The 16,776-nt window shown below is 43.0% G+C and overlaps 1 protein-coding gene across 16 annotated transcripts in view; it reads right to left on the reverse strand.

Annotated features, from left to right (window-relative positions):
- The window catches only part of LOC122552175 (adhesion G protein-coupled receptor L1-like), a 588,240-nt gene that overhangs the window by 506,780 nt on the left and 64,684 nt on the right, over window positions 1-16,776 (reverse strand). For all 16 annotated transcript variants that reach the window (XM_043694724.1, XM_043694735.1, XM_043694723.1 and 13 more), the window contains exon 2: window positions 5,300-5,363. The gene's annotated coding sequence lies outside the window, so the exon portion shown is untranslated. The remainder of the gene's footprint in view (window positions 1-5,299; window positions 5,364-16,776) is intronic.

Raw genomic sequence — 16,776 nt, forward strand, 5'->3', positions numbered from 1 at the left:
TGACACTAGCCAGCTTCCCTTCATCCTTGACTTTCGACAGACCTCATAAAACTAATCAGGCAGGCAAAAGTGAGGACTGCAGATGCTGGAAACCCGAGTTTAGATTAGAGTGGTGCTGGAAAAGCACAGCAGGTCTGGCAGCATCCGAGGAAGCAGGAAAATCAACGTTTCGGGCAAAAGCCCTTCCCGAAAAGCTTTTGCCCGAAACGTTGATTTTCCTGCTCGTCGGATGCTGCCTGACCTGCTGTGCTTTTCCAGCACCACTCTAATCTAAACTCATAAAACTAATCGGCTATACCTGAAAAGATGTGTTTTGGTTACAAACTGATATTTTTCTTTGCTCTTTCGTGGGGTGTGGGCATTGCAGTGAAGGCTAGCATTTGCTGCCCATTTCGTTATTGCCCTTGAACTGAGGGCAACTAAGAGTCAACCCCATTGCTGTGGGTCTGGAGTCACATGTAGGCCAGGCCAGGTAAGAATGGCAGATTTACTTTCTTAAAGGACTTTAATAAACAACATGGATTTAATGACAATTGATGAAGCTTTGTACTCATAATTATTTCTAATTCCACGTGCAGTAATTGAATTTCAATTCTACCAGTTGTCAGAGTGAGATTTGAATCCCTGTAACCAAAGCCTTAGCTTGGGCCCATGGATTGCTAGCTCGGTGACCATGTGCAAACACGTTTAGAGAGATGAATGTGTGTCTGAAAGACTGGTGTGAGAGAAGTGGTGATAAAGTGTTTCAGTGGTTAGCACTGCTGCCTCACAGCGACAGGGTCTAGGGTTTGATTGCAACCTTGGGCCATTGCCTTTGTGGAGCTTGCATGCTCCCTCCGAGTCTGCGTGGGTTTACTCCAAGTACTCTGGAGTCCACAGTCCAAACATGTGCAGTTAGCTGGATTGGCCTTGCTAAGTTGCGCCATGATGTGCAGGCCAGGTGGGTTAGTCATGATTAATGCAGGGTTATGGGTTAGGGTAGTGGGTGGGTCTGAGTGGGATGCTCTTCAGAGGGTCAGTGCGGACTCATATGGGCTGAATGGCTTATTTCTGCACTGTAAGGATTCTATGATTCCATGTGAATTCTGGCTTGTGAGGCGCTAGCACCAATTCTGGGAAAAGTGGGATCTGTACTGTTGGGACAGTTTTCACCTGAACTGTCCTGGGACCAGTGTTTGTGTGAATGACATAACTAGGGAATGACAGTGGGCTTTAAACTGAATAGTGAGGAGCAAGGTCCCAAGTTTGGGAAGCTGCGGTGAATCGAAGAGTCAGAAAAAGGCAAAGAAGGGAATTAATGTGGAATTGGCAAACAGGCAATAACAGCAAGGGTCAGACAACACAGATCCTAGAGAAAATTAGCAGATAAGACTCGAGGTTACAAAAATAATAAAAGGACAAAACTTAAGACACTGTATTTGAATGCACGTGGTGTTTGAAACAAAATAGGTGAACTAGTAGTATAGATTGAGATAAACAAGTATAACCTCGTGGCCTTTGCTGAGACATGGCTGCAGGATGACCCAGACTGGGTCCTGAATATTGAGGGAGATGTGTCTTTTTGAAACAATGGGAAGCAAGGAATCGATGAAGAAAACTGCTTTGTCTATTAAAGATGATAAATGTGGTATTAGCAAAATAGATTGGAAAATTGCTAACGTTACTCCTTTACTAAAAAGGAAAGGAGGCAGAAAGCAGAAAACTATAGGTCAGTTAGCTTAAAACCTGTCATTGGGAAAATATTAGAAGCCATTATTAAAGATGTTATAACAGGGCCACTTGGCTACATTCCAGAGTAATCAGTTACAGCCAACGTGGTTCTGTCAAAGGGAAATTATATTGAACTAATTTACTGATGTTCTTTGAAGTAACTTGTGCAGTAGACAAAGGGGAACCAATGGATGTATTGTATTTACATTTCCAGAAGGGATTTGATAAGGCGCCACATCAAAGAAGCTTGCGGTACAGGGGATAACACGTTAACATGTACAGAAGATTGGTTGATTAATATAAAACAGAGTAGGAGTAAGTGGGTCTTTTTCAAGCTAGCCGGATATCATGATTGGTTTGCCACAGACATCAGTGCTGGGGCCTCAACTGTTTACAATTTATATAAATGATTTGCTTGGAGTAACCAAAGATATAGTAGCTAGATTTGTTGATGACACAAAGATAGATAGGAAGGTGAGCTGTGTTGAGAACTTAAGGAACCTACAAAGTGATATGGACAGGTTAAATGAGTGGGCAAAGATCTGACAAATCGACCACAATGTGGGAAAATGTGGAGTTGTTCATTTTGGCAGAAGGAATAAAAAGGAAGCATATTATCTAAATAGTGAGAGGTTGCAGAGCTCTTGGATGCAGAGAGGTCTGGGTATCCTAGGACATGCATCACAGAAGGTTAGTACACAGATATAGCAATTGATTTGGAAAAATAATAGGATGTTATGTTTTAATGAGAGGGGAATTGAATGCAAGAGTAGGAAGGTCATGTTTCAATTATATAGGGCGTTGATGAGACTCCATTGGGAGTATTGTGAACAGCACTGGTCACTGTACGGACAGAAGGATGTTCAGGTGTTGGAAGCAGTTCAGACACAGTTTACTAGACTGATACCTGTAATGAGAGGATTGCCTTATAGGCCAGCTCTGTATCCTCTGGAGTTTAAAAGAGTCAGAGGTGACTTCATTAAAACATAAAATCCTGAGGGGGCTTCACTGGGTGGATGTTAAAAGGATATTTCGAGCAATAAGGGCTGTAGCTTAAAAATAAGGGAGCGCCCATTTAAATCAAAAAGAGAACATTTTTTTCTCTCAGAAGAATTCGGAATTTCCCTTCTTCAAAAGGCAGTAGATGCAGAATCTTTAAATATTTTGAAGGCAGACATGAATGGATCCTGGATTATCAAGGGGTTGAAAGATTGTCATGGGATATATCGGAATGTAGAGTTGAGGTTAAAATCAAACATGATGTTATTGGATAGTGGAAGTGGGCTCAAAGGGCTAAGTGGCCTTCTCTTGTTCCTTGTTCATATTTTCATAGTGACATTATTACTATGTCATCACTTCCGTTTGCTCTTCCTTTCTGCCGTTTGCCAGTTTGCTCTTTCGATATAAAACCAATGCCTTTTTCTATAGGCCTTTACGAGCCCTCCAAACACATATGGAGATAAAGAAAAAAGTGAGTCTTGATCATGTTTTCAAGGAGTAGTGAGACTCCAAGCAAGGTTTGGGTTTTGTTTTCTGGGAGCTCAGTAGAATCATACAATGCTGCAGGATTGAAGGAGTCCATTTGGCCCATCAAGCCTAGATTGGTTTTTGAAAGATCGATCTAGTTGGTCACACTCCCTGCTTTTATCCCCATTACTCTGCAACTTTATTTTCAATTTTGACTCTTAATTCAATTCACTCCTAGATGCTATCATTGCACCTACTTCTACCACCTGGATTCCAGATCGTAACAACTCACTGGGTAAAGACAAACATTACCCTGATCTTCCTTGTGGTTCTTTTGATATTCAGGTTTAAGAAATTTTAACCATCTTAGTCATGTTCACAGAATCATAGACCCCTTTCAGTACGGAAGCAGGCCATTCAGCCCATCAAGTCCACACCACACCTCCGAAAAGCATCACACCCAGACCCATCCCACTATCCTAACCCTGCATTTCCCATGACCAATCCAACTAACCTGCACATTTTGTGCGAGGAAACTGGAGCACCTCAAGGAAACCCACATAGACACAGGAAGAATGTGTAAACTGCACAAAGTCAGTCGCTCGAGGGTGTGATCGAACCTAGGTCCCTGGTACTGTGAGGCAGCAGTGCTAACCACTGAGCCACGGTGCCACCCCACAATATTGCTGCATTTGTATCTGAGAAGGAGCATACAACAGTTTTTTTTTTAAATTCATTCATGGGGTTTGGTCATCGCTGCTAGTCCGGCATTTACTGCCCATCACTAACTGCCCTGGAAAAGGATGAGTTTAGCTGCCTTTTTGAGCCATTGCAATTCTTGGCATGCACAACACCAATGATGCCATTAGAGAGGGACTTCCAGATTTTGACACGCTGAAGGACCGCTGATATATTTCCAAATCAGAACTGTGTCCACTCAGAGGGGAAGGGGAAGTGCTGGTGTTTCCATTTATCTGCCTCCCTCCCTTCTAGGTGGTAAAGGTTGAGAATTGGGAAAAATACTGTCTCAGGATCTCAGCAACTAATATATCCGTATCTTCCACTACTGGTGCAGCAGTGTGCACCATCTATGCAGTAATGCAGCAAGGCTCCTTCTGAAATAACTCCAAAAAGGCCTGTGTCCTGACACCCTTTAGAGAGTCCTTGACACTGATCCAGCTCCCTCAGAACCAGCTCTCAGGCTGAACAGAACTCTGACACTCCTGTTTATATCTGTCAGCCAAGATTCCCCGATAGGACCAGGTTAAGAGCCCCAATCAGGGAACTCTTGTTCTATGAGGTGCACAATTATAATTATAATCTCTACACCTTCGACAGCACTTTCCAAATCGTGAGTCTCATATCACACTAAACAAATAGAAATACTCATGATTGCCATGGGGATGTTGAGTGGCCAGCGTTGGGCAGATAACAGGAAGTGGATACCACTGAGGAAATGAATAAGGACAATACTGTCCAGAAAACAGGAGATTACAACAGGATGGTAATACTGTGGAGGAATCGGACGTTCTAAATCTCAACCAAATTTTCTATCTAACACTTTAAGACAAGTCTGAGAGTTACAATAAGGATCCAGTTGAACCCAAGATTAATACTGAAACAAATACTTTGCAAGATAATTCTGACACAAGGACAAGGGAAAAGTTTTTTAGGAGCAAATTACTGCAGATGCTGGAATCTGTACTGAAAACCAAAAATGCTGGAGATCACAGTGGGTCAGGCAACGTCCTCGGAAAAAAAAGCAATCAAATGCTTTGAGTCTAAATGACTGTTCATCAGAGCTGGCTCTGTGATCTCCAGCATTTCTTGACGTCAAAAGAAAACCTTTCTTCATTTGTACATTAAGAGATTCATTCAAATACTGGGTCAACTAGGCCAGAGGGGCTTGTTGCAAGTGGATGCAAGGTGGTTTCACTGACATGGAATTTTCCTTTGGTTTAGGTACTGTGAATATAATCTTTTAAATTTATCTCACGTCTTTCAACATAGTCAGTGCTCTTTATACTGTCATGATACAGTTATATAGTCTGTTAAATCTTCTCCATTCCACACAACAACAAGCACTCAGTCTGCAAGAAGGAAAGCTGAAATCAATTCTTACCCCGTCCACACGCTCCCTAGAGCCTTTTAATGTATCTTTCTTCGCATCCACATCATGAATGGAACTAGAAAGGAGGTAGATGAAGACAAAATGACTCCTTGTAGATATCCACTTTACAGGACAGCTTAATCAGACACATTAGCAGTTTACGCAAGGCATGTCATCTCATTAACTCCAGCCTGGATTCAGAGTGCACCATCTTTTTGTTCCCATTCTGAAAAGGGACGTAACCCTCTGAAAACTGAACTGTGAGGAAGGTTTGGTACAGCCACTCATAACTCTCAGGCACGTTCACCTCTCTCTTGGTTATGTGTTTTTTTCTGGATCAATCCTTCTTCTTGGCAGTCAAGTCTCTTTGCAATCTTGCCCCCTTCCTATTTCTGTAATTTGCTACATCTGTTGTGCATGTGCTGTGAAATTACATGAAATTCTAGACCAGAGAGCGGTGTACATTTAGGACAGTTATACAACATCACAGAGTGTGATGTTGTGGTATCTGGGTACACATCTCAGCTTCAGTCTCACTCCCAGTGCAATGGAATCTGTGCAGTGTGTACAGTCAGTCAGTCCGTTATGTACATATCATGTACAGTAACATCTGTCAGCATAGAACCCAGATCATGTGAGCCAGTGATAGTACAGCACTGTTAATAAGCTTCCAGACATCTGTCTCATAGAATTCCTACAGTGCGGAAATATGCCATTCAGCCAACAAGTCCACACCAACTCGCTGAAGAGCATCCCACCCAGACTCACCCAACCCTCTCCCTGTAACCCTGCATTTCCCATGGATAATCCACCTAGCCTGCACACTTTGGGCAACTTAGTGTGGCCACTGTACCTAATATGCACATCTTTGGACTGTGGGAGGAAACCCATGCTGACACAGGGAGAATGTGCAAACTCTACACAAACAGTCGCCAAAGGGTGGAATTGAACCTGAGTCCCTGGCACTGTGAGGCAGCAGTGCTAACCACTGAGCCACTGCGTCTCAACAAGAACACAATCTTTGTGGGATATGTTACATGGGTTAACACATATGGAAGCCCATAGGCCAAATCAAAGAGGCAGTGGTGATTGACGCAAGAAACCATGTTATGCTCCTTTCTTTGTGGCACTATTGGTAGCCATCTCTTCATCGGTCTGAACCCTACACCCTGAAATTCCCTCCCGGAATCTCTCCACTTTTCTATCTCACTCTAGTCTCCTTTAAGATACTCAATAAAACTTTCTTCTTTGACCAAGCTTGTTACCTGACTTAATGACTCCTTCATTTTAATTTTGATTTGATAATGTCCTGTAACATGGTTTGAGATATTTTACCATTTCAGAGGTGCTAAATCAATGCAAATTATTCGTTACTGAAAGGAAGCAACGAGAGGTAACTCATTGGTGTGTGCAAGCTCAAGAAGGTTAATACGCAGCATTGTTTCAACTTCAAGCTCAGATATTAGACAACCACAGGTCTTCATGTATTCACTTCTCTGCCTGAATGCAGGTCCAGCCCAGCACATGATCTGTGTCACTGCAGGGCAGTTTCTGAATGCACCAGATTAGGATGGCCTCTGGAATGAGTACGCAGCATTTTTGAAACATACAAGATTCTTACAGGACTTTGCGGGATCAATGTGGAAAGATTGCTTTCCCTTGTGGGAGAATCTAAGACCAAAGGGTTACAATGCAGAAGGAGGTCATTTGGCGCATCGTGCTTGCATGATTCTTCAAATGAGCATCATGACCTGATGCCAATCTCCTTTCTTTGCCCCATATCCCTGCACACTATGCAGACTTAAACAGTCTCCTTCTGTGCTGCACCATTCCATGATTAAATGGGTTGAATGGCCTGGCTCATCTCTTCATCTGGATAGTTAGGAAGGCCAGTGGAGAGTATTAGTGGCAGAGGTCTTGTTCTTAAAATGCATGAGGACACATCTCCAGGCACAACATGCAAGTGATACAACAGGTGTATTCACTCGTGTTGATTCCAGTCCGCTGATAGTGCTAACGCTCATCTTTAGGCCTCAGGCCTGACAGAGCAGTCCAGCTTGGATTCTTCAGTGTCGACACACTCGAATATTAATCCTTTGAAAACCAGACAGGAGTTGGACAGAAAAAGAAAGCAAGTAAATTTAGATCCTTCGTATTACAAAAAAAATAAAAACCCAGAGCTAGTCGATGCCAGCTATGAAATCTGTTTACAATGCTGTAATGAGCAAATAATCAACCACTCTTCAAATTCTGACAAAGGTCCTGCTAAAAAGTGAGTTTTAAAGATCTGGGATAACGGATCGAAGTTCCGGCCAAAATGGAGGTGATTAATGCGGAGCTTTCTCAGCTGAATCTAAGGAACTTAATCATTGTTAAGGCAGAGAGCTGACAGCACCAATCCTCTCACATTTCTCACTGAGTTACCACAGTACATCTCCATCCAATATATCACCCATCTTATGCCTGTGTGCATTTCCATTCAACTGTTTTTCATTATACACAGAGGAACCTCGATTATCCGAATGACACAGGAGGGGAGTATTTTCTCGGATAATTGACTGTTCGAATAATCGAATGCCAGAAAACACAGTTTAGCCAAGCATTGGACCCTTGCGATCTTGCCAGATAATGCGAAATCCAGATCATCAAATGCTGGATAATCAAGGTTCCTCTGTATATATGTTTTATTATTCATTCATGGCCAGGCCAATATTTATTGTCCATCCCATAATTGCCCAGAAGGCCATTGAGCATGAACCTTATTGTTCCTGGAGTCACATGTAGGCCAAACCGGGTAAGGTTGTTCTCTTCCCTGAAGGGCATTAGTGTACCAGATCATTTTCTCCGACAATCGGAAACAGTCATGATCAGATTCTTAATTCCTGGTTTTTACTGAATTCAAATTCCACCATCTGCCATGGTAACATTTGAACCTAGGTCCCCAACGCATTACTTGGGTCTCTGGATTAATAATCTGGTGATAATATCACTAGATCATTTCTTTCTATATTTTCTAATAAGAGTTTATAATTGTAATCATGACCATTAGAAAAATAAATCTTCCACCTGCAGCGGTTCGATGTCATAGAATGCCTTGCTACAGCCCTTTCTGAGGTCAGTTAAGTATCAACTTATAGTTGTGGGTCTGGGTGCAGTCTAGGCCAGACCAGGTAAGGACAGCAGATTTCCTTCTCGAAAGGACATTAATGAACCAGATAAGTTATTATAACAACTATTCATAGTTTCTGGTCACTATAGAGGAGACTGGCTTCCAACATTCAATTGATTTCATTAATTAATTGCACAAATCAAGTAATTGAATGATTTTATAAATTTAATTTAAATTCCATTTCTTATGAGGAAAGATTTGGAGGTGCTGGTGTTGGACACATAATACCAGGTTATAGGGGTAAGTGAGGACTGTGGATGCTGGAGATCAGAGTCAAGATTGTAGTACTGGAAAAGCACAGCAAGCCAGGCAGCGTCTGAGGAGCAGGAGAATCGATGTTTCGGTCATAAGCCCTTCATCAGGAAGACAACACCTGATGAAGGAGCAGTGCTCCGAAAGCTAGTGCATCCAAATAAACCTGTTGGATTATTACCTGGTGTTGTGTCATTTTTAACTTATGAAGAATGGTTGACTAGATTGGACTGAGAAGAATGAGAGCCTTATTGAAACATGTAAGGTTCTGAGAGTGGATTCAGAAAGGTAGTCTTCACCGCTATGGGAGAGTCTTGAACCAGACTGCATCATCTCATAGTTAGGGGTCACCTAGTTAAAACAGAGATGGGGAGGAATTTCTTCTCTCAGTGGGTGTGGATCTGTGGAATTCTTTATTGCAGAGGGTTGTCATTGTGTATATTCAAGGTAGGCAGATTATTAATCAGGAAGGGAATCAAGGATGATGGGGAAGAGGCAGGAAAGTTGAGTTGAGGTTTATCGGATCAGCCATGATGTCACTGAATGGCAGAGCATACTTGATGAGCTGAATGGCCTACGTCTGTTCCCCTGTCTTATGGCTTTCTATCTACCAGCTGGGATGGGAGCCATGACCCCAGGGTCTTAGCGACTGATCTATTACCATATGCCTCTGTTACTCAGTTTAATAGCCAAGAGTTTCTGCTTTGGGTACAATCATTATTCTGGACTCAAACTGTGCAGGTTTTAAGAAATTTTATTACCACTCACTTGCATTTTGCCAAGCATCGTATCTTCCATCAGCTCAGCCAATCAGGCAGTATTGATGTTAGCTGATGTATTCAAAAATGGAAACCTCCACATACAATAGTGTGTACTATCTACACGATGCACTACAGCAACTCACCAAGGCTCCTTACACAGCACCTATCAATTACACGACCACTTCCATTTAGAAGGACAAGGGAGCACCACCTCCTGCAAGTTCCCCTCCAAGTCACTCACCATCCTGATTTGGAAATATATCACCGTTCCTTCACTGTCGCTGGGTTAAAGTCCTGGAACTCCCTCCCTAATGACGTTGCGGGTCAACATGGACTGTGGTGGTTTGAGAAGGCAGCTCAACACCAGCTTGTCAAGGACAGCCTGGGATGGGCAATAATGCAGAACCAGCCAGTGATGCCAAAGCCTCGTGAACAAATACAAAAGACCTGGCTGAGTCTGAAGAACACAGTTGGAAATTGGTTTATCACTTTAAAAAAAAAGGACTTTTGGTCGGTGGATCTTTTACAGTCACTGTGAGTGCTTTAAATAAATAAGAATGGCCTGAAACAAATTAGATAAGTCACAAAGGTGCATAATATTTAGTTTGTGTATATTAAAGGTAAAATAATATTTTAGAGCTGTTAAAACAGTGCCTACTATGACTGAGGGCCTAAAGAATAAGGTTTAAAGTTAAAAGCCTCTTTGAAGGCATTGTACCTAGTTTAATTGACAGAATTGTCATGGCCCATAATGTGACCTTGAGGGATAACCAGTGTGGTTGGCGTGGCTTTTTTTTAAGTTTAAGAAAAGTCACAGTGTCATGTTTTGATTCAATTTGTGGTTGAACTCCCTCATCTCGAATCAGCTTGTTCGAGAGAACCCACGGTGACAAATCTCTATGGACCTGCCACTCTAGGCCTCTTTTCATGAGGGTGGTGCACAGACAGGAGGCTGTAAATTCAAGTGTGACACGTTTACATACGCAGGTTCCATTATGAAGCTTCAAACAAAGGTCAGAGTGCTTGGCTGTAAAATGGGGATGGAATTACATATGTACTATTTGGTCCAATTATCCAGCTGCCCTCCAACTGCACTTCATTTGTGGACTACACTTAGCACTGACTTCTTTTATTCAATGCCAAGGACATTTCCTGATGTAGTTACACTTTTATTCAGAATCCAAGGTGAAGCTAAGGGTACAGAACGCCTCCTACACTGAGTAAAGGGGAATACAAGGTTAAGTTATCAAGTGGTTTGCAAGGGCGGACTTAGGTATTAAACACCTCTTGACTGAGGGAGGGAAGGTACTCATAGTTTCGATGTCCTGAACGAGCTGTTGTGGGTTAATGTCCAGACTTCAGCAGAGAGAGACAGAGAGAAAATTAAAAAGGGAGAATGTGGAGGAGACAGAGCACATGTTATGGGGAGGGATTGCGAGGGAGAGCATATGAGGGAAAGAGTGCAAGGGAGATACAGCACATGGGAGAGGACACGAGGGAAACAGTGTGAGGCAGAGCATGTGTGACAGAAAGGGTGCATGGGAGATCACATGAGGGAGAGAGCACATGGGAGATCACATGAGGGAGAGAGAGCACGTAATGGAGAGACTACGCCTCCGGGTGAGAGAGCATGTGGGAGAGAGAGACCATGACGGAGAGAGAGGGGACGTGAGGAAGTTAATATGTGAGGAGCAGTGTATGAGAGACAGAATGGGAGAAAATGTATGAGAGTAAGTATGTAGGAGACACCGTTCGACAGAAAGAAAGTGAGCGACAAAGACAACGCCTGACTCTGGGACTTGCAGAAGATGTGATCAGTTTCCTGGCATTTGCCTTGAAGTTCCCTGTAATAGCATGGAATGTAGCAGGCCGTGTGGTTTCTTTCATTTTTGTGCAATTATGTTACAGCAGCTTGGCTGTAACATTGATATGGAGATAACATGGAATTAAATCCTGGAATCCAGGATGTGTCCCAGAGTATCTTGCCTGCTGGAGCAACCTGCACTTCACATTCATGCTCTCGGGGACAGTAGAACATGAAAGCAGCTAACACCAACTCATTGGCAGAGCCCAACCAGCCATTGAATAGGCACAGTCACATCACCCAGAGTACTACAGACCACTGACTGATCAAAACCAGCAGAGAGCATCCTCCCTCATTAACAACAAACCAACCAGCCAGGAATCAGTAAGCTGCTGGGACTACCTCATTACAGCTATCACCACTCGCCTGTACACCAGATCTTCTCCATGACCAATAGTCAGTACTTGGTCCAATCCATAACCAGTCATTGACAAGACATTCAACTGGATGTGCCACATAAACAGAGGAGCTGCAAGAGCAGATCAGAGGCTAGGAATCCTGCAGAGAGTGTCCCAGCTCCTGCCTTCCTAAACCCTGCCCACCATCGACAAGGCACAAGTCAGGAGTGCAATGGAATACTCCCCACTTGCCAGATGAGGGCACCTCCAATAACACTCAAGAAGGTTGACACCATCCAAGACAAAGCAGTCTGCCTGATTGACACCACATCCACAAATATTCACTCCCTCAGTAGCAGCAGTGTGTACCATCTACAAGATGCACTGCAGAAGTTTACCAAATATCCTTCGACAGCATCTTCCAACTGCACAACCACTTCCATTGAGAAGGTCAAACACAACAGATACATGGGAACACCACCACCCCCAAGTTCCCCTCCAAGCCATTCACCATTCTGACTTGAAAATATATAGCCATTCCTTCACTGTCACTGGGTCAAAATCCTGGAATTCCCTCCCTAACAGGATTGTGGGAGTCTGTCGGTATTTGTTCCCACCTTCCCTTCATCAATATCTATAGCATCCTTACAACAAATAGACTGCAGCAGTTCAGGAAGGTAGTTCACTATCACCTTTTCAAGGGTAACGAGAGATGGACAATAACAATGGCTGAATGATGCCCATATCCCATGAATGAGAAAGTAAAGGCCAAGGCAAGTCCAATCTTATAGTAATCAGCAGTGAGCCTGTCATCACCACTGAGAGGTCAAAGTGACGGGTTTGAAATCCACTGGGATTTTCCTGTGTATGTTCAAGTCCTGTCAACCATGTCTGTCATCAGTTGTGACTTTGAAGGATTGTTGCTGCCCAGTGGCAACGTCTGTTCCTGTGGGTCAGGAGAACCAGGTTCAGTTCCACCTGCCCTAGAAATGTGCATAATACATTTGAACAGATTGATTAAGAAATAACTATGATGACCAGCATAGTTTACCTGATTTATTTACTAACCATCTACTGCTCACTGAGTGGGAATTCAGTCTATTCAGTAAATTCACCTGAATGTCCTCACTGCTGTGGTGACACACAGTTCCAGATGGTGTAGTCTGCAGTATTGGAGAGTGTTGTTAGGGGTTCTGGTATTCTTCACACGGCTGGCCAAGAATCCCTCTCTCCAGCAACCTCTGCCATTGGGGTGTTTTGGAAGAATTTATAGGTAGAGAAAAATCAACCTGTTAGGTCATCTTCCAGACACAAGCTTCTTGGCTGTTGGGGTCTATAATAAGACTTGGGCCTAAAGCTTCAGGCTTAGAGGCAGGGACATAGCCATTGGACTACAGTTAACCAATGTTAACTTAGACAATAGGAAACAGGAGTAGGCCATTCAGCCCTTCTTGCTTGCTCCACCATTCAATATGATCATGGATGAATGTCCAACTCTTCCCAGTCCAACCTATGCCTTTTGATCCCTTTAGTCCCAAGATCCATCTCTAACTCCCTCTTGAAAACATTCAATCTTTTGGTCTTAACCACTTTCTGTGACAGAGAATTCCATGGGCTCACCATTCTCTGAGTGAAGAAAATTCTTCTCATCTCAATCCTAAAAGGCCTACCCTGTATTCTTAGAATGTGAGGCGACAGTGAGGACTGCAGATGCTGGAGATTAGAGCCCTTCATCCAGATAAGGGCTCCTGCCCGAAACATCAATTTTCCTGCTCCTCGGATGCTGCCTGACCTACTGTACATTTCTAGCACCACTCTAATCCCTACTTCTTAGGATGTGACCCTTTATTCTGGCCTCCTCAGTAGCATCTTATATATTTACTCACCAGCAGAGGATATATTGGCCCTAGAGGAAGTACACCGTAGATTTGCAAGAACGAAACCCAGACTTTCAGGGGTTTTGAGGACAGATTATACAAATGCGGTCTGTTCTCTCTAGTATTTAGAAAGTTAAACAGTGATCTGATTGAAGTTTTTAAGATATTTACAGGAAAAGACAGAACTGATAAAAGTAAACTACTTTCACAGGTTGAGGACTATAACACTAGGAGCATAGTCTGAGAATTAGAGTCAGACTATTCAAGAGAGATGTTGGTAAGCACTTCTGCACACAAAGGGTGGTAGAGTTGGAACTCTCTTCCACAAATGGCAGAGGATGCTGGATCAGTTGTTCGTTTTAACTCTGAGATAGGTGAATTTTTGCTAACCAAAGGTATTAAGTGAAATGGACCAAAGGTAAGTATATGGAACTAGGCCCTAAATCAGCCATGATCTTATTGGATGGCAGAAGAGACTCAAGGGGCTGAATGGCCTACTCCTGTTCCTATGTTCCAGAGCTGGCTGACCCATTCACTAGCCATTGGTGCCCTTCACAATTATTCAAAGATCAATGTACTGTTCCCCTATGACTAGCACACATCTGGTTATATTACTAGCAGATGCCATCTTGAGAGAGTGGCAGAGACTGGTGACATACAGGAACTGGACAGGCCCAGGTGTAGAGAGCAACAGTACGGACTCCAATGTTCCTCTATGTCGGATGTAGAGGAATAATGTGAGGTTGAATGATGTAAGGGTGTTGCGATTGCCAGCAGAATGGGGGTGTACTCTTGTACTCAGAGGTATCATTCACAGTGAACCATCCGCAAGTAACAGCACAAGGAAGTCTGTTGTTTCTCTTTCAAGAAAGCTCCACACATATTAGTATAAATCAATGGTGAGGGGTTGTTTTTCAGATCTTTTCTCTTATTAGCACAACATTATTCTTTGCCTGACTTATTCCTGAGGCTTCCAGCTGGTCTACAATCAAATTAATTCTCAGGCTAGTGACTTAGCATATGCTCAAACTCTCTACACACCTCTCACTCAGATTTTGTGCACACTCACACAGCCACACACCCTTTCTTGGTCCCGAGCTTGGTCTTTTCCCCTCACCAAACACAGTTCCTTTCCTCTCTGTCAGAACTAATTGGGTCAGTGTCGTTTACCCCTCCTCCCTGCCTGAGGCCAGCTCAGCCTCCTCAAAACTTCTTTTCTCAATGGCCATGCAAAAAGAAGAGCTCCTGCTGCTTAATATTTCAGGCTTCGCCCTCCAATCAAGAACATGAAAAACAGGAGCAGGGGATTTGGCAAGGCGGTTGATGTAGTAGATAACATCACTGGACTAGTAATTCAGAACCTCGGGCTAATGTTCTGGGGCTCAAACCCCACCATGGCAGAGGTGAAATTTGAATTCAATAACAATCTGGAATTAAAAAGCCCAATGGTGATTCGTGTCAATTATTGTGATAACCAATTCTGAAGAAGGGTCTCTCTCTCTCTCTCTCTCTCTCTCTCTTTCTCTCTCCACAGATGCTGCCAGACCAACTGAGTTTCTCCAGCAATTTTTGGGTTTGTTGTAAAAACCTATCTGGTTCAGTCATGACCTTGAAGGAAGGAAATCTGCCATTCTTACTCGGCCTGGCCAACATGTGACTACAGACTCACTTCAATGTAAATCACAGAATTGTTACAGTGCAGAAGACCATTTGGCCCATTACATTTACACTGGCTGTTTGAACAGTTTAATTCCATGCCCCTTTTATAAAATAATTTGTGAAATTTGGGCACCAGAGCCTAGGTCAAAATGTATGATTTCTGCTTAATTGCTTTGAGGGCAGTTAAGAGTCAACCACACTGTTGTGGGTCTTATTAGGAAATCTTAATAGATTTCCTTCCCTAAAGGACATTAGTGAACTGGATGAATTTTGCAATTATTTTAGAGTCATAGTCATACAACATGGAAACAGATCCTTCGATCCTTCATGACGAACATAATCCCAAACTAAACGAGTCCCACCTGCCTGCATTTGGCCCATGTCCCTCCAAACCTTTCCTATTCATGTACTTATCCAACTGTCTATCTTCCTTATCCCACGTTTTTTATTGGATTCAAATTTCACCATCTGCGTTGGTGGGATTCCAACCTTTTTCCCCAGAACATTAGGCAGACCTTCTGGATGACTAGTACCACTACACTATCATTTCCCTGTATCACCTACCTTTTCTACATACAGCCATTGAATGGTACAGCATAGAGAGCTATTTGGCTTATGGAGTTTGTGCCATTAAATCCTACAAATATTGTGGTCACCTCTGTCACAGGATTTCTAATTACATTTTCAGTCTGTGCAGGTGTGTCTGGTGATCCAGGCAGCTGGATAAATCTCTTTGCTTTTCCAAATTCCCCAATCCCTTACTGTTCGGAAGACTCCAAGTTTCACTTCAGAAACACTAGTACACAATCCATGCTGGTATTTTGTTGTGTATTCTTTGTGGCACTGAAAAGGTTAACACAATGATGTACTAAGTTTCACCCAATCCTAACCTGTCGTAAGGACTTGGGTGAGGACAGATAGAAAATCTCTGGATCTCAGGATAGACAGACCTACAATCTATGTCTCCTTGTTGACTTTATAGCAACAGGTATCTCAAAATGAAACTTGCAAAATGAAGAGGTTTAAGAACAAAACCTCTTCTAATTAGACCACGGATTTGATGCGATTTTCAAGACACAATATATACCACTAGTCTCCTAGTTAGTCTCTAGAATGACCAGAAAGAACATGCTTGCTCAGGGAGCTGTTGAATACATTTGTACTGCCCACTGATGAGGATCTATCTGAGCTGGACAACATTAGATGTAGCTTGCTAACCTTGCTCTGCTTCCTTCACCAGAGTGAATGAGGTCAATGCGTAGATTAATTGGATTTATAATATTCAGTTGTAGGTCAACAGGATTACTTTTGTTCTTGGTGGGAATAGCAAGTCAACTAAGAGCATTGGGAATAGATATCTGTGATGGAAATGTGTTGCTGGAAAAGCGCAGCAGGTCAGGCAGCATCTAGGGAACAGGAGAATCGATGTTTCGGGCATTAGCCCTTCTTCAGGAATGAGGAAAGTTGGTCCAGCAGGCTAAGATAAAAGATAGGGAGGAGGGACTTGGGGGAGGGGCGTCGGAAATGTGATAGGTGGAAAGAGGTCAAGGTGAGGGTGATAGGTCAGAC

This window comes from Chiloscyllium plagiosum, chromosome 8 (assembly GCF_004010195.1).
Source record: "Chiloscyllium plagiosum isolate BGI_BamShark_2017 chromosome 8, ASM401019v2, whole genome shotgun sequence".
Classification (NCBI taxonomy): Eukaryota; Metazoa; Chordata; class Chondrichthyes; order Orectolobiformes; family Hemiscylliidae; genus Chiloscyllium; species Chiloscyllium plagiosum.